This window comes from Pelmatolapia mariae, linkage group LG15, assembly GCF_036321145.2.
Source record: "Pelmatolapia mariae isolate MD_Pm_ZW linkage group LG15, Pm_UMD_F_2, whole genome shotgun sequence".
Lineage (NCBI taxonomy): Eukaryota > Metazoa > Chordata > Actinopteri > Cichliformes > Cichlidae > Pelmatolapia > Pelmatolapia mariae.
Window position 1 is genome coordinate 39,272,781 of NC_086240.1, and position 19,142 is coordinate 39,291,922.

The following is a 19,142-nucleotide window of genomic DNA, read 5'->3' on the forward strand; positions in this document are numbered from 1 at the left end:
TCAGAACACGCTCTTAATGATTATAGACGTATTCTCAAAATCGCCAGAGATTTATCCAGTGAAAAAAGCAGGTGCAATCTCAGTTGCAAAATGTTTATGCAATCATTTCATCCCAACATATGGAAAAATCCGTCAGAGAAACAACTCTGGCAGAATGGATGGCAAAACTATTAGAAAATACAGATATTGTTTTGAACAATAAACTGCGGTAAGACTCTTCTCCAGTCTCTTGCAGGTTGAAACCAGACGACTGGGTCCTGTTACGTGTGCTCCAGAGGGAAAAATTGGAGCTTGCCCCATATCAAGTGTTATTGACAACACCCACAGCCTGTAAAATTGCAGAGTGACTATCTTGGAAGACATCAGAGCCACTGCAAAAAGGTTGAGGTCCCGGGAAGCCCCAAGTGCGTTCTTTGGGCCCCCGTTGGGTAAGCCCGCACTCCAATCTCTATCCGATCAACTTTAGGCAGCCAGGTGTAGGTGTGAAGGGGAACCCTACTGGTTACCTTGACTACAAAAGCTCACTCTTACAGGACCCCAGCTGATGCCAACAGCAGCTGAGCCACGAGGCAGACAGAGAAGATGGACGATCACACCTTCAGAATGACTTTTGTAAAGTGCACAACAACAACAACAACAACATCATCATCATCCTCATCCAGGAAGAAACGCTCAACTTCAACAGTCAGACCACATGACTCAATCTGGGGAACCGACGTACCTGAAGGATTCAAACTCTGGACAACTGGACAAAAGGTACTCAACTCACTCTTCCTGTGGGCAGGAGTTGGAAAACGTGCTCTCAGAAGTGAGATAATGGACTATAGATTCGGCTTGTTTCTCAAAGCATCCTGGAAGGTCAACGAGGGACAAAACCAAGAAATTGACACTCTCATAATTGCTGTAATGCAACATTGTGTAGCACTGCACATGATCCTGGCTGAGAAAGGAGGATTGTGCGTTTTGTTCAACACCACATGCTGCACCTACGTACCAGATAATGTACATTCTTCAAACATGGCTTCAGATGCTAAAGAGACTGTTGATTGTCGTTGGACTTTTCCTGATTTTATTTTGTTTTCTCTATTTGAGTTATTCCTTGTTTGAAAGCTGTAATCTCACAGATGATGAGTTTATCATTCACAGCATACGCAGATGTACTGAAATCAATGAAGATCATGAAGATGAAGTGTAACAAATGATCTACTAACTGAGAATGTGAAAGACAAGTAGTTACTTATTGTACATTTCATTTCTCTGATAAACAGGGCCGGATGTCAGAAGATAATTATGTTTTGATCAGTTACATGAAATGTATTCTTTATATTTATCAGTGAAGCACATGTTTACGTGACTTTTGACATGTACCTTTTCTGTGATAAACAACTTGCAGCTTCCTCTTTCTGTTCTAGAACATACAGATTTAGAAAAGGGGAACCTCAGCTCTGAGAATAACTTTGTGTCAGAAGAAAATTATGTTTTGATCAGTTACATGAAATGTATTCTTTATGTTTATCAGTGAAGCACATGTCTACGTGACTTTTCACCTAATAACTTTTGACATGAACTCTTCTGTGATAAACAACTTACAGCTTCCTCTTTTTATTCTAGAACATACAGATTTAGAAAAGGGGAACCTCAGCTCTGAGTTCTGAGAATAATGTTGTTATCTTTGTACACACACACACACATACACACACACACACACACATACACACAGAACAATCTTGTATAAATAAAGAACGCAGACGGTGACAAAGCACGAGTCCATGAGTGTCTCCTGTGCGAGCGCTTCTGTGACCGTCCTCGCGAGTAAAATAAACTGCAGTGTGTTTGTGCTTTCTACCTCAGGAGTCTTGGCTGAAGAAAGAACGGCAGGGTGATTTAAAGAAATCCCCTGTCATTTAAATTGGTCCTTCGAGCCTAGCGATGGAAACAGCAGACACGTTTCTGTGACTCCAATAAGGTCTGATTGCTGCATGACATACTATTAATAAGAAGTTAATAAGAAGTCAGTTATGATGTGAGGTGGATAATTGTTAAAAGTAGTCTGATTCAAGCTTAAGGTTTGCTCAAACTCAGTACAATGATATATGAGATGAAGAAAATAAGGAAAATACCTAAACTAATCAAGTGCATAGAGACACTTGACCTGGTTGTAAACCTGTCATCCTAGATGAGACTTTGTTGAGATGAGGAGCAAACTTATACTAACAAATAATAAGCCAAACCCTGAATACAACAGCTAAAGCTACAGGTTTGAGAAGCTGTCAGGCCTGAGAGTGATTGTAAATAAAAGACGTCTGAGTAATATAAAAGAGACTGTGTGTGAATGTGAAAATGCAAATGAGTAAGCTGTGACCTGCTTAAACCACCGTTGGTTTCACAAATAGTGCTGCAAACATTGTTGAATGTGTGTGTTTAAGATGCCATTTATGTTTATTAGAGGCCTATAAATAAAGTTTTGAGTTGTTGCAGTATGTATAGTAATTCACTGAGTTTTGATATATATTGAATGTATTGTACAATACCTAAGGCCAACATATTACTTTAAGTAGTAACCTATCTTGAGCAATAAATGCTGGTGTGTTTTATTCATTTATTTATTTATTTATTTTTTCCAGTTATGTGTGTGCTGTGAGAATGATTAGAGGTTTCAATTGTTTTTCTTGGACTTGCTCTTTCTGATTCTGAAAAGCATGTCTAAAATACTTTTAGGAAAGCGTATTTTGAGTTATATTCCTGAACTCTTGTCGCAGTTCAAGTGTGTGAATGCTGTGAGTAAAAATGCAAAGAATTTAGTATATCTAAAAGGTAGTGTGTGTGAGACGATTATGAAATTATTGTGTGAATGATGCTACATTTTAGATCAAGAGTTAGTAGAATTAAAGAGGGTTGGTAGACCTTAAAAATAAAACAAAGAGTTCGATTAGTCTGAAGAAACAGGAAATATGGCTCTGTGTGCCTGTGTGTGTGTGTAACAGGAAGTGTGTGTAACAGGAACTACATGCCCATAAAAGGGAAAACTCACTGTGACAAGTGTGCACCCAGAGAAGAGAGACAGACAAGTTAAACTCTAGGTAGATGAAGTAAATGGAGGTTTTAAGAAAAAAAAAAAATCCTAACTTAGCAGTTTGAAATATGTGAGATGTGTGAGTTCTTTGAAAAAATAGAAATGACCTAAATGCCTTAAGTCAAAATGTAGTCTTGCACCTGAAAAGAAATAAAACAGAAGAAGCATTCAGTAACTTGAAACTAGCATTACAGATGAATATAGTTTATTTAGTGACTTCAATTTTAATCTAAGCCCATTTGTCTTACCTCACACATGCGAGACAACTCTAAAATGATGGAATCTTATTGTCGTAATCACAGATTAGAATTGATAAATGATGTCAGTTGAACCCGAGCACACCTTTGGCCTCACCCGAAGAAGGTCATCTACACTGCTGTGTAACAAAACTAGATGAGGAGACAAAGCCGCGAGCTGACATTTACTGTACACCACAAGCTGGTTCCACTGACGTTTTGTAGACGACTCAGCGTCTAAAAGTAGCCATCGGCTATACAGTAACTACAACAGAGAGCTGCGGAAGCGAAACTGTTGACATTCTCACACACACAGGCCAAGATATAAATATATATACTGACAGTCAGTATGTTTTTTCAGCAGCGTCACTTTGAAAAATTTGGCAGAACAGAGGAGTGATTACATCTACTGGACATCCAGTACAGCATGCAAATCTTCTGAAAACACTATTAGGAGTGATTACATTGCCAAAACAGTTAGCATTATGTAAATGTGCTGCACATCAGAAAGATGAATCAAAAATAACTAAAGGTAACAACTTTGCAGATCAAGCAGCAAAGTTAGCCTCACAACAATCTGTAGACACATTAATGTCTGCATCCTCTATGCAAATACCACTTGATGTACTTAAAGATGAACAAATAGCCGCACCAACTACAGAACAGAAGAAATGGTTAAAGTGTGGAGCGCAGCTAGAAAATGATCTTATGACTTGTGAAGGTAAACCGATACTCCCCAAGTCCCTGTGCAGAACAGCAGCATTAGTGACACATGGGGTGACCCATGTGTCCTCGGGGGGGTAGTCCAGGTCCTTAATACACACTTTTATACTCTAGTGATTATAGACGTATTCTCAAAATGGCCAGAGATTTATCCAGTGAAAAAAGCAGATGCAATCTCAGTTGCAAAATGTTTATGCAATCATTCTGGCCTGAATGGCCTGAGTGCATAGGCCTAGTAAAAATGTGGATGAAAATAATACAAGCCTCTCAAAAACTGACATCATTTGAGGTTGTTCATGGGAGACCTTTTCCACTCCCAGTGACAAGTGAACCCTTAGAAAAATCTGTCGGAGGGACAACTCTGGTAGAATGGATGGCAAAACTACTAGAAAATAAGGATATTGTTTTGAACAATAAACTGCCGTAAGACTCTTCTCCAGTCTCTTGCAGGTTGAAACCAAGTGCTATTGACAACACCCATAGCCTGTAAAATTGCAGAGAGACCATCTTGGATACATCGGAGCCACTGCAAAAAGGTTGAGGTCCCGGGAAGCCCCGACACCAAGGAGGAAGCGCCTATGCCTGGTTGTTTCGGGGGTGAGGGTGGTAAGTGCGATTCTTGGGCCCCCGTGGGGTAAGCCCGCACTCCGCTCTCTATCCGATCAACTTTAGGCAGCCAGGTGTAGGTGTGAAGGGGAACCCTGGTGGTTACCTTGACTACAAGGCTCACCCTTACAGGACCCCGGCTGATGCCAACAGCAGCCGAGCCACGAGGCAGAAAGAGAAGATGGACGTACGACAACTTACACCTAATGGACATGACACAAGATCACATCCATCTTTGGATGAAAAATGCCTGATACAGATATGTGTTTAACAAAACCACAGAGAAAGACTGTTACGTCTGCTCGCACATGCCGAGCACAGTAACACAACCATATATGGGAAACACCCTGGAACAGGTGCACTAATTCTGATCTCCGATCACACCTTCAGAATGACTTTTGTAAAAACAACATCATCATCATCCTCATCCAGGAAGAAACGCTCAACTTCAACAGTCAGACCACATGACTCAATCTGGGGAACCGACGTACCTGAAGAATTCAAACTCTGGACAACTGGATAAAAGATACTCAACTCACTCTTCCTGTGGGCAGGAGTTGGAAAACATGCTCTCAGAAGTGAGATAATGGACTATGGATTCGGCTTGTTCCTCAAAGCATCCTGGAAGGTCAACGAGGGACAAAATCAAGAAATAGACGCTCTCAGAATTGCTGTAATGCAACATTGTGTAGCACTGCACATGATCCTGGCTGGGAAAGGAGGATTGTGCGTTTTGTTCAACACCACATGCTGCACCTACGTACCAGATAATGTACATTCTTCAAACATGGCTTCAGATGCTAAAGAGACTGTTGATTGTCGTTGGACTTTTCCTGATTTTATTTTGTTTTCTCTATTTGAGTTATTCCTTGTTTGAAAGCTGTAATCTCACAGATGATGAGTTTATCATTCACAGCATACGCAGATGTACTGAAATCAATGAAGATCATGAAGATGAAGTGTAACAAATGATGTACTAACTGAGAATGTGAAAGACAAGTAGTTACTTATTGTACATTTCATTTCTCTGATAAACAGGGCCGGATGTCAGAAGATAATTATGTTTTGATCAGTTACATGAAATGTATTCTTTATATTTATCAGTGAAGCACATGTTTACGTGACTTTTGACATGTACCTTTTCTGTGATAAACAACTTGCAGCTTCCTCTTTCTGTTCTAGAACATACAGATTTAGAAAAGGGGAACCTCAGCTCTGAGAATAACTTTGTGTCAGAAGAAAATTATGTTTTGATCAGTTACATGAAATGTATTCTTTATGTTTATCAGTGAAGCACATGTCTACGTGACTTTTCACCTAATAACTTTTGACATGAACTCTTCTGTGATAAACAACTTACAGCTTCCTCTTTTTATTCTAGAACATACAGATTTAGAAAAGGGGAACCTCAGCTCTGAGTTCTGAGAATAATGTTGTTATCTTTGTACACACACACACATACACACACACACATACACACAGAACAATCTTGTATAAATAAAGAACGCAGACGGTGACAAAGCGCGAGTCCATGAGTGTCTCCTGTGCGAGCGCTTCTGTGACCGTCCTCGCGAGTAAAAGAAACTGCAGTGTGTTTGTGCTTTCTACCTCAGGAGTCTTGGCTAAAGAAAGAACGGCAGGGTGATTTAAAGAAATCCCCTGTCACTTTGTAACCTTTGTACAGACATACACACACACACACACACACAGACAGACACAGAACTGTATAAATAAAGAACGCAGACAGTGATGAGGCGCAGGTCGTGCGTCCATGGCTGCCCTCGCGAGTATAAAGGCAACTGCAGTGTTTGTGCTTTCTACCTCAGGAGTCTTGGCTAAAGAAAGAACGGCAGGGTGATTTAAAGAAATCCCCTGTCAATCAAGACATCACATATTTGCAAAAGTGCTCAGACGTTTTTGGAGACGTCTGTTACCCACCAGCTCCAAAGCTGACCGGGAGGTCAATGTTCACTAGGGCCGGCGAGAACAGCAGACTCTCGGCACATCGTTTTCAACACCCCCGGTCTTTCGCTACTCAGGTTAAACATGATATATAAGTCACTTAGGTAACTTCTAAATGTTAATGTTTGGTTTTTTTCAGTGTTTTATTAGTTCCTGAGCAAATCTGTCTGGCTAAGACTAAATTTAAGCTTCATAACTGGACCATTTTATTTAATATTGAAGTCTTACTTGGAGAGCTGTCAGTTTTGAATTTCACCTGTCATACCCCCTGATGTCTAATGTGCTGTTCTGATTTAAACAGCTGACTCTAACATTAAAAATATTTAAATTCGGGAGTTAACATTTTCACCGGGAGCAAATTCAGCATGTTAATACATTGAGATCCCGAAGGCTGCTCCAAAAATGATCAGATTCTATTTTAAATATTTGTTCAATTCTCTTCCAAACCCCAGCAACTGTCTATTGTAAGTTTTGAGTGTTTACTAAAATAAAAATAAAAGCATTCTAACATCTCACCTGTTTGTTTTTATTCAGCCATACATGTATACTATTTTTATTAAGAGAGAGATTAAGCTTGTGATTCTGTCACGTAGTGATTGTGCTTAACATTATGAAACAGATGCTTAAAAGCAAATTTTGCCAAAGTGCTTAAGATACTTTATTAAATTATCTTTTTTTCTTTAAAAAAATCTATTACATCATTCCATTGCAAATATTAATCACAGCTAAATTAAGAGGGAATGGCTAAAAACTCCGGAACAGAGATGTCATCGAGCACACCACCATGCCCATTGCAGAACGATCGTGCAGTGTTTGTGTACTTGAGAATTGAGAAACGGCCAATATGTAAATAGATTCTAAAATTTGCTGTATGTAGCTGTTCTTAACTATGACAATATGACATTAAAAATAATGTTTTTTTACCTGTCACAAGAAGTCGTGTCTTACTCATATGTTCTGCCTGACTCTGCTTGGAGCAGCTGCTTGTTGTGTTTGTGGAAAAACAAACACACACTCCCATTAGCGAAGCTACAGAGTGCCCTCTAGTGGACAAATAATGTAACATCAGCACTCGTGACATTGTTGAAGGGTGTTTCTTTTGTCTCTTCTTTACTTCTTACATTTTCATTCATCATAGGTTGTAACAGTTTTATATGTCAGACAAAAAAGGATCAAGTACTCTCATCATCTCATACAATGGCTAAATCCAATTTGACTGTCAAATTTTAGATTTGATAGCAGCCATTAAGCCTGGGTGCTTTAATGTCCACACATGAATAACCAAGTTTATCATGGCTACAGTCTGAATATCAACAAAACTAGAATAGGATTAAAAACCTGGATGCCTCTTTTTTTCATAGACAAACTATTTCAGCCACTCGTGATTGTCACAAGTAAAAAGGAGAGTTTGTAGAAGCTGAATTTGGAGTCAGCAGTGATGATTACTAATGGTCTGTAGTGATGGGATTTCCGGCTCTTTTTAGAGAACCGGCTCTTTCGGCTCGACTCACTAAAAAGAGCCGGCTCTTTCGGCTCCAAACCGGCTCTTCAGGTTGTTTTGTTGCTTTAATTAATTTATTATTACAATAATATAAAATTATGCACAAATGGAATTACTAATGTAAAAAAAAGTGGTTTTATTTATGTTTATATATAAATATATACAGTGGCCCCCAGAGACACGTACAAACTCCAAAAAGCACGTACAAACTCCAAAACACATTTCTAGCGTTAACTGAACTTCCAAAACAGAGCTACCTAGATCACTTAAATTACACAATTGAAAGCATATGTGTATTGTTTGTGTATTTATACACAAGCACTCATATATATTCAAATAATTAAAAAAAAAAAAGTTCATTTACCTCTTACTACCACACACCGGTCGTTGGTACTTGCTGGCTTGTGTAGCCTCTAGGTAACAAAAGCTCAACACTGCGCCTAGCATTCTGGAGCACTTCTGTTGTCTTTTGTACATGTTTTGGAATTTTTACGTGCTTCTGAGGCTACGTCCACACGTACACGGGTATTTTTGAAAACAGAGATTTTCCGTTTTCGTTTTAAAAAATAATCCCGTCCACATGTAAATGCAGAAATGAAGGAAAACGCTGCTAGGAGCATGCCAAAGCAACAGGTGCCGATATATTCCTAAACGTGTAGAAATGTTGGCCAATCAGAAGTCTAGAAGCCTCGGTGGGAAATAGTAAATAAAGATGGGGCGTAGAAGCAGAACCGAGTCGTATGTGTGGAGGGACAGTAACTGTGTGTGTATATGTGAGCATTTAAACACTGCAGAGAGTACAATTAACAGTAACAGTATTGTAGAAATTCATTTCACCGAAACAAAACGTGGCGCACAGTGTGACGTCAAAAAAGGCGCACATCTTTGACGCTGCGTTTTCTCCGTTTTCCTCATCCACGCGTAAATGCAAAAACTGAGTTTTCAAAAATATCCACCCTGACAGGCATTTTTAGAAATCTCCGTTTTCAGAGACCGAAAACGCCGTTTACGTGTGGACGAAAGGTGCAAACACATAGAAAAATCTCCGTTTTCAAAAATACCCGGGTACGTGTGGACGTAGCCTGAGTTTTTATGTGTTTTGGAGTTTTTACGTGCTTCTGAGTTTTTACGTGTTTTGAAGTTTGTACATGCTGCTTTGTCTCTAGGGGCCACCGTAAATATACTTTTATTTATTCACTCCACATAAAATGTAATAAATAAATCATATAATACAAAAACCAACTATTTACATTTCAACTTTTAACTATTTAAATTTTCAGCTTTTTCCTTTTAAACAAATTTAAAATGAAACAACACAAAACACTGCAAACCACAGCACAATTAAATATAAATTAAAATATGAAAAAGAAGATGCATATTCTCTGTCATATGGGCCTGCATGAATAAACTTTCTGAATCCTTTATCATCTGCAACTGAAAATAGTTGTGGATGATTACTATACCTTTCTAATGTGACGTTGTTGTCCCAGGCTCTCTTTCTCTCTCTCTCCCTCCCGCTCTGTTCCTATGCTACTGTGAGTGTAACTACCGCCCCTCCCCCCTCTGCCCAGCGCAAAGCACAAGGCTCGCGTGCGGAGTGAAGCGGAAAAAAGTGCGAGAGAGAGAGAAAGAAAAACAAACAAACCACAGAGCCGGCTCGCGTGGTTCACTTCAAAGAGTCGGCTCTAAGAGCCATTTCGTTCGTGACCGACCCATCACTAATGGTCTGACAGTTTTTAATCTCCACAAGAGGTTCCGTGATACATGTGAAGGGTTCTGAGGTAATTAACAAGACGCTGTGATTGTTTTTCTGTGACCAACTTATTTTTTTTACTTTTTAATTTAATTTTAATTTTTCATTCTTACTATTTTTGAATGACATTACATCTTGAGGGTCTTGCTTCAAAAAAATAATTTTGGTTGACACAGTACTGAGAAGAAAATTAGGGGTGCCAAACCATTAAGTCTAAAAGGCAAAGTGTCACTAAAATATGTTTTCTATGACAAATGCTATGTGTTGCATTTTGGACAACGCCGACTTCCATATAATAATGCATACATTTGAAATAAATTGATATGATTTTCAGCATAGCAAAGTTAGCAAGATACAGATTAATAAGTCTGTGAAATATAGTGATATATATTATAGTTTGCCATAAAAACATATTTGCCCACTTCCTGATTTCTCTTTTTTTTTGCATATTTATCACACTTACATGTTTCAGATCATCAAGCAAATTAAATATTAGATAAGATAAACAGAGTAAATACAAAATGCAGTTTGTTAATGATGATTTATTAAGATGAAAAAAAGCTAAACCTACCTGGCTCCATGTGAAAAAGTAATTGCACCCTGATAATTGGCATTGATAATCTTAACAAAAAGAACTGCAATCAAGCATTTGCGATATTTTTTTATATCATGTATTTTTTTATATCATTTGCAAAATTATTTTAATCCAGCCAAACTGGAGGCTTTTCAAGCACGAAAGGCTCGTTTAAAGTCACACCAAAGAATTTCATTTGGATTTAAATAAGGACTCCAAAACTGACTTTCTTTTTATGAACTGGTGTTAGTTTTACACCAGATGTAACGAGAAGCAAACCTTCCAAAAAGTTCAACTCTCCTCAGCCTACAGAACATTTTCCCAGACGTCTTGTGGATTCAAGATGTTCTTTTTATTCAGCAGTGGTTTTTGCCTTGGAAATCTCCTATGGATGCCATTTTTGCCCAGTCTTTCTTAATGTTAATTCATCAACACTGACCTTAAATTAGGCAACTGAGTCCTGCAGTTCTTTAGATATTGTTTTGTGCCATCCTGGATGAGTTTTTGATGTGCTCATAGAGTGATTTTGGTAGTCTAACCACTGCTGGGAAGGCAGATCGGTTTATTTTTGAGATCTTTTAGCTCAATTAATTTTTCAAGTTTTATTTGACTCTTGAGTCAATAGGTCACACCGGGCAGGTAGATTTGGATAGCATTTTGCCCTTAATAAATGAAATGATCATTTAAAAACTGGGTTTTATATTTTTTTGCATTATCTTTGTCTAATGTTAACATTTGTTTGATGATCTGAAACATGTAAGTGTGACAAATACGCAAAAAATGAAGAAATCAGGTAAGGGGGGCAAATACTTATTCGTCACACTGTATAAAGAGCACATAAATCATAAGAAACATAAACTAGTGATACTACATCTACAGTGCACCGTCTCGTGGCGTCTCTACTGCATTTCATAAAGAGATCAACAGTAGCCTCTAGTGGTGAGAACACACGGAAAAGTCCATTTCCTATCGACCAGTGTTTACCGTCCACACACGCACACACACGCACACACTCTCCTGTAGGAGCGCTGAGCACAAGCACACGGGCTAGCTTGCAAAGCGACCTTATTGATCCCATCAGCAGCCTCTGGACAAATTAGAATGAGGAAACAATCTGATCGCCTTGCTTGATCACTCAGTAGTCGTCACTGTCAGCCTCTTGGTCTGCCTGCAGAGAGCACGCGGCATTGATCCTGGGACGAACGGAGACTAAAGTGAGCTCAGCAGAGAGGGAGGGAGAGCAACAACAAAGAGTCAGGGTGATAAAGTGAAGCAAGCTGTGCTGTTGACAATCTTCCCCCACCTCCCAGCGGTGTACTGGCTCTCTGTACAGTAGGCAGGGAATACTGTCTCCATAGGAGCAGCAGACCTTGGTGTCACGTGAACCCTCAGGAACAACAGTGGAGCTGACAAGCACATATGATGCAACTAAACTAACATACAAGCAGAAAGTGCACACAATCTCTAATGCAAGTATTTTAAAAAATGAAAATGATACACAGTCCCCAGGCAAATGCCGTGTTGTTACTCTTAATTATCCTGCACAGTATTGCAGGGTTATTTATTCCTAATTTGAAGAAGAATTATTGTAGAGGATTTGTGTTTTTAATCAAGATTTATAATAATTATTTTTCAGACATGACAGACATTATAAATTACACTTTTTTAAAAAATTAGCTACTGTAATAAAGCCTGCTTCAACCTCAAACAACAAAAAAACCAAGATACACATGCGCATAAATATATCTATAAGTATGTCGGTAAATATGTCACTGATTAGATGACTTAATTTCCCCTCCTTGTATCTTAGGGAAAAAAATGTCGACACGGATTTTTCTATCTAGGCTTGTTTTTGCGACCATATAAGGTCACAGGTGAGCAGTGTTGCCAACTTAGCGACTTTGTCGCTATATTTAGCGAGTTTTCAGACCCCCTAGCGACTTTTTTTCTAAAAAAAAAAAGTTGCTAAAAAAGACGTGAAAGCGGGTATGCTTTTACTCTCAACAAGCAGCGGGTGCTGTAACGCAGGCAGTTCTTCTTTTACTCTTATGCTGTTTTGTGGATCACAAGGTTTAAAACTACTTATAAACACACACACACACAAAGTAACTCCACCAGAGGGCCTATTTCGGGTCACTTTTGCTGGTCCAGGCCCGGGTAAAGGAGCAGGGTTGGAATTGTGACATTAAAAAAACAATAATTGCTAAAAGAAATTTAATTTGTAGTTCTAAATAAACTCTAAATGCATTTAGGACGTTTTTTACTCACTTTATGTCTCGTCCACGATGTTATTTCTCTCTCCAACAACATAGGTTACAATTATATTAGCATGACCAATTATGCAAATTAGGTGATGACGTCATTTAGCGACTTCTAGCGACTTTTAGGACAGCCAATAGCGATTTTCCTTACTGAGGAGTTGGCAACACTGCAGGTGAGACATTTCAGCGGCACACTGATGGATGATCCAGCAAAAAGAGGCCTGCTGTTGTTTTGCTCGTTTGTTTCGCTGGTAGCGGTGGCTATAAACCACGAGATGGCCTGATTTTACCTGAACTCACTTGAAAGCTGAGGATTTAGTGTTATTTAACAGTAACTTAAAAAAAAACATTATTTTGTGACAATCATCCTAGTCAGTCTAAAATGTAAAATATATCACAGGATTTTTTTAAAAAAAAGGTTCAGCTTTTAAATTTTATAACATAAAATATAAAACACGATTTAGAAAAAACATGATTTAGCCTTTTCTACAAAAAAAATACATTGCAAGTCCATAACAACCATATTTGTTACCAAAAACACCTACTTCCTTTAATCACAGAAGTATTAGGCAACCTCTTCCGTAAATGCACCACACTCTGCAACCTTCAGAAAATGGCAGCAGCTGCATTTCTTTAACAGCCACAGGCCCCCTGTAAGTTTGTTAATCGGGTCCTCAGATTTCTATTTAAAGGACTCTGTAATGAATAGAAACACCAACAAAATCTGGTTTGGAGGTTTTAATAACTATTTGTCACATTTGTCATATTCATAAATACTGACAGCATTATAAGTACAAATTACTATTCGTCCCTACATATAATCGTAATAAAGTGGAGTTTCCACTTAATCCTCTGCAGCAGTAGCACATTTTCACCAACAGGGTGAGCCAAAGGGCCATCTGAGAATTTGCAGTGCTCCTATGACTGCAGACCTTATAGGGATGCTTAGCTCATGCACTTTCCCTCCCTGCCACACCACACAGAAAGGCTTCATTGTAGCGAGTCAGCTCTTCATGCTGCTCAACAAATGCATATCTGTCTTTCAGGGCATTGTTATGCACAATCTCACCCTTATTATCCAGCACAGGTGGTAAATGTGAAGTCATACTACTACACACCGTGGTTTTCTCCCCACACAGGCAAAGTGGAAAAGTAAAGGAAAACAATTGAGTCCTTGACCCATACAGTGGCTCTGTTTGGCTGTCGGGGCATTTTGCTGGTATGGTTTGCAGTTCTTCTTTATCCATAGAGGAACGTGCAATACAGGATGATATTATCTCAGTATTTTAAGATGACAGCAAATCACTCTTTAAAACAACCTCTTTTATACCAAAAACGAATCCACAAAGACCACGTAAATAGTCTGAAAGTAGTGAGTCAAAGGAAAAGCAGAGCTTAAGCAGAAGACTGTGTTTGTACATGACAAGGTTGTGTCACACCTATTACACAAGTCCCGTCAACAACTAGTGGTACATCCCAGAGGGACTTGTTTTATATTCCTCCAGCCTAACATGAAACTACATCTTGAAAGCAGAAATCAAATACAGAATCAATAGAAAGTCCTGGGGAAATACCATTTAGCCTTGTGTTATACTGAAAGAGCAGGATTTCCAGACAGAAGTTCTTCTATGTACAGTATGCCCTGCCATTACGGCAGCAATGGGACCCCAGGGGATGTACGAGCATTCAGAAGAAGGCACTGGCTAAGAATGGAGCCATGTTGTACTATTACAGCATGGCTCCATCACAGATAAAATGCAAAAGTAAACAAAGAATTTAAGCAGAAAACTGTGAGTGACATTTGACATTTCATGCGTCACAGTTTTTCTAACCCCAATTCTTGCTCTTTCGTAAACATAAATCAAACATATAAATTGTAAACAGTTTCCATCTATTTAGAAACAATTTGCCGACTTCATTTGAACTTTTTTGCAAACCTGTTCTCACCCAGTAAAACATATTTTTGCAAAGAGATGCTCTTCTACTTTATAATGCTACAGCAGAGTCGTCTTTAACATCTTACCCAATATCACGTTTACTTAACTACTTACTTGATTCACACTTCTTGTAATCATGCTGGATAAGCAAAAAGTGAAACTGGACACTTTCAAAAGGAAATAACAGTATTACACATAGTCATGTGAAAAAGAAACATTTCACAGGACTCTGTGCAGTCCTCTGCAAACTAATTTTACCCTTGCTGCTTCCATAGGAATTAAGACGGTAAGTAGCAGCCAGATGCTGCTAATTAAATGAATTTGATTAATTGATTATCCAGCAACTGTGACCACTGCTATAAATATAGATCTTTAAATCAGATGTTTTGGTAGTTTGATAGTCTGAAGCATTCAGGCATGCTAACACAAAGCCAAAGTGTTCCCATGAGTGGACCTCGCAGCAAAAATACCCCAAGGTTAGAGCACACAACGTTCAGAAAAAGTGCAGAAAACACAAGGGCTCTCAGATTCTACTGGCCCTGTTTATCTTGTTAAATGTTAAAATTCATGACAGTACAATTAGAAACAATTAGAAACAAGTATGGCGTCCTTGAAACAGATACCAGGAGAAAGCCTTTTCTCTCTATAAAACATGGCAGCACAGCTTAAGTTTGCAAAGTTGGATCTGAACAAACAATAAAGCTTCAGGAACAAAGTCTTTTAGGTAGCCCATCCAAAAATGGAGATGTGCCATGATGCACAGCACCATGTTTGGAGAAAATCAAACACAGTGTATCAGGCACAAACACTTGGTGGCAAGCATGGTGGTGGAGGGATCATGATTTGGTTTGTTTTGCAGCCAAAACCACCAACAACCATGAGCTCCTCTATATGCCAAAGTATTCCAGAGTCAAATGTGAGGCCATCTATTAAACAGCTACAGCTTACATAAAATTCTTTCACGCAATAGGACAATAATCCCAAACATACAGGCGAATCTGCAACAGAATGACTGAAAAATTTAAAAAAGAAAAAGAAAAAAAAAAGAATCAAGGTGTCGCAATGGCCCAGTCAAAGAGATTTGCCAACTGACATGGTGTAATAAGACCTCAAGAGAACTGAATAAGGTCTCTTCAAGAAATGAATGTCCAAACTTCAATGATTTTGAAGCAACTTTGTAAAGAGGAGCAGGCCTCCACAACAATGTGAGAGACTGATATTGTCACGGTGTAGCAGTTCTCCGCTGTTGTGTATGTGTGTGATGTTTTGTGTGTGTTTCTCCCTTCCTCCCCTCCCTGTGTTTATGTTTTGTTACGGGACGATCGGGACCCGGAAGCTTGGGCACCAAGGGCCGTTCATCCTGGAAGCGTTCCCGCGCTGGAGCTTGCCACACCTGCTGCTCATCAGCTGTTGCCAGGTGTAGCTGATTACAGTCTGCACCACCGTCTCTTCTTAAACAAGTAGCTGAGCTTCAGTCGACGGTGGATCGTTGAGTTCGACTCATTAGTACAGCCACGGCTTTCTATTTTTGAAAACCTCTTTACCGAAAGGATTACCTAGTCATCGTTTGTGTTTTGGAATTTTTTCACTAGGAGTCGGGAGCGGGGTGTTGCACGGGAGCAGAGCCACAGCGGGGGATAGGAGTTCGTTGTCGTCACGATTCACGCCATGCACTTTTGCACTGTGAGGAATTCGGGAGGAATCATCTTGGGAGCCACACTGCTGGAGCTTGCACATTTGTTGTTGTTCACTGTAAATAAATGAACTGCCTTTTTAGAGTTAAGCGTTTGGGTCCCCTCCTTACCTCAGACATGACAGATATACAGAAAACAATTACTTCAATTCAATGACTTAAGTAGCTGCAGCTAAAATGGCTCTGAAAGCTATTAAATAATGGGGTGTACTTAGGTTTCCATTTCCTTTTTCACATGACTGTAAAAATGATCCCCTGATAATATCAAGTTAGTGCTGCTAAAGGTTGTTCTGCGGGCTACTGAATCGTGGGATGTGAAAGCTTTCTTTTTTACATGACTGTATATAAATCCTGTGAGATATAAAACACATATAAAACATACACAATTACAGCATTTCTTGTTCTATTTCTTCTTCTTATGTGAATGCAAGATGAGCTGAACAATCCAATCCCAGCTGATTCTCGTTTACTGTAATCTTGACTCTTTACTGTGTTTCTGTAAATCACTTAAGGAAAGTCCCCGAATACAACTGTCCTCCGTTAAGTGCCGGTGGGGGGGGGGGGCTCAATTTGTAATTTTTACTCCATATATTTTCAAACTTTATAAAATTTCAAGAGTTTTGATGTGTTTAATAGTTTTGCCACGTTTTGAGAACACATTGGAAGGATTCAATAAATGTCGCTCATGTGAAAAACTGTAAGAGTGACACTGCATATTTTAACGGTGAAAAACAGAAAGTATAATAAAATAAACATAGTATAATTACATTTATTTAGTTAACTATCTGACCACTGACATCTCATTGTCTGCCCAAAAATAATGAGGGCTAAATTTGTGGCCAATTCTCACAGGAAAGCAGAGAGCTTTGAATTGCCTGTGGATCTAAAATTAGCTCCAACCAGTGACCCAACACTGACTTCACGCCTTCCTCAACATATGAAGAGGAACAAGTGTGGGAGCTGTCAGCCCACAGGGTACTGAAATACATCAACAGTTAAATGTTAAGCATAACTTCATCAGAAATAATTTATGCTACCTTGTCAAATGTTACATTAAAGCCACCCCCTTGGAAAGGAAATTAACTGAATACATTAACTGCAATCTTCAAGCTTTATCTACATAAAATGGGACAGGGTGAAAAAACATGGACAGTGTGGACAGTGCTCAGTCCACAGTTGCACAAAGCTCTGAATGAAAAGTGATTTACAAACAGAAAAAGGGCACAAAGCCTTTGGCTTAATGAAATCATTTGCTTACTATGCAAAGCATTTTGCACAGAGCACAGGGGCCATAGTAAAAAAATAACCATCAGCACACGCCTGTAGTTTGTAAAAATGTGAACCTCTCTTCAATGCTACTAGCATTTGTGGAATGGTTGAAGTAAGGTTAAATTGCTCACACGAAACCTTTACTCAAATGTAACAAAGTATATTACTACTACACATCACAAGATGTATGAAAATAAGAGATTAAGCGTATCATATTTATATTTATGTCAAAAACCGTGTGTCTGGCATATGGCCTACAGGCAGGATGACATTCAGAATATGTTAAGCTTGTTATTAACATGTAATCCATCTGCGCGGATGGGAATGGTCACTAGCAGGGTGCCCTGTCGGCATGTGGTCTGCAAGTGGCACACTAGACTGCAAAAAGCACAGAATCAATCCAGTCTTCAAGCTCCGTATTCATCATATAATTAAAGCTTCCCATTGCTCACCCATATGTTAGCGCAAATAAAATAGGGGTTCTTGCAAAGCTGGTCTGAGCTAAAACGCTTTGCTGCACAAGAGTAAAAGGGGGAATCTCGGCATGTCACAGCAAAGTAGTCAATATGGTATCTTCCAGATCAGTGGTGGGATTATAGGCCATCCCCCCCTCTTTTTTAATATATCTTCCTCGTATTTAAAGATTAGCACCAAATAGGATTACTTAAAATCTCGCGTGTAATATATTGGATTTTCAAGAAAACTGCTTGTGCTCGCAAATGAAATGTCACATAGCCTGAGCAGGTGTTTTCCTGCCATGAATGAGTTGCTAGCAAGCAGTAGCTAACGCTAGGCTGCTATTGCATAGGTCAGGTGGAAGAATCAAAGCACAAGGAAACAACCTGGCAGTGTGACCATCCAGTTAACTTTCAGCGTCACTGCAACGCTTGCAGTGTAGTCAAATGAGAGCATTTTTATTCAATTTTGTAACATAAAAACAAATAATATATTCCCTAATGACACAATTACTCAAAGACAACATAATGACCCCCAGGCTACTCTACAGCTAGCTTAGCTGCAATGCCTAGCAAAGAATGCACAGGCGAAAGCAAAGTAGCCCCTCAACGTTACCTTATTTATTCCGAGCGCTGGCAGTGTAGCTTCTGCTGCTCTCATCCGGACGACACATCCACCGTTTGGAGACGTCTTTGCAGAAGCCCTCCAGTCACTGGACTGTTTACAAGACGTTAACAGTGCCTGCTTCGTGTTACCGCCACTAAACAAAAAACAGACGTTGGCTGACAGACAACAAAAATCTGTATATTGTAGTGCTCTTGTGTGCTAGGAGTGCTGGAGCGAGTCCATGGGCAAAACCATTCGTTGTGTAAGAGTGGGGGGGGAAGCCTGAAGGAAGTGCTGAAGTTTGTATTCGCAATCTGGCAACTACGTGACATTTAGCACCCTGAGCGGCTTATATGTTAAGTCAGCACATATTATATTTATATACTAAGTAGCTGTGAAGGAAGGGAAAAGTGATACCACTACTGCGAATGAGATTTCGTACATCTTCAGGTCGTTGTTTAGTGTAGGTACAGCTCTTCCTCCTCAACTGAC

At 39.3% G+C, this 19,142-nt stretch overlaps 1 protein-coding gene across 9 annotated transcripts in view; it reads right to left on the reverse strand.

Moving 5' to 3' along the window:
* ttll7 (tubulin tyrosine ligase-like family, member 7) overlaps window positions 1-18,892 on the reverse strand; it is a 112,291-nt gene extending 93,399 nt beyond the window's left edge. For all 9 annotated transcript variants that reach the window (XM_063496247.1, XM_063496248.1, XM_063496246.1 and 6 more), the window contains exon 1: window positions 18,660-18,892. The gene's annotated coding sequence lies outside the window, so the exon portion shown is untranslated. The remainder of the gene's footprint in view (window positions 1-18,659) is intronic.
* Window positions 18,893-19,142: the final 250 nt, after the last annotated feature.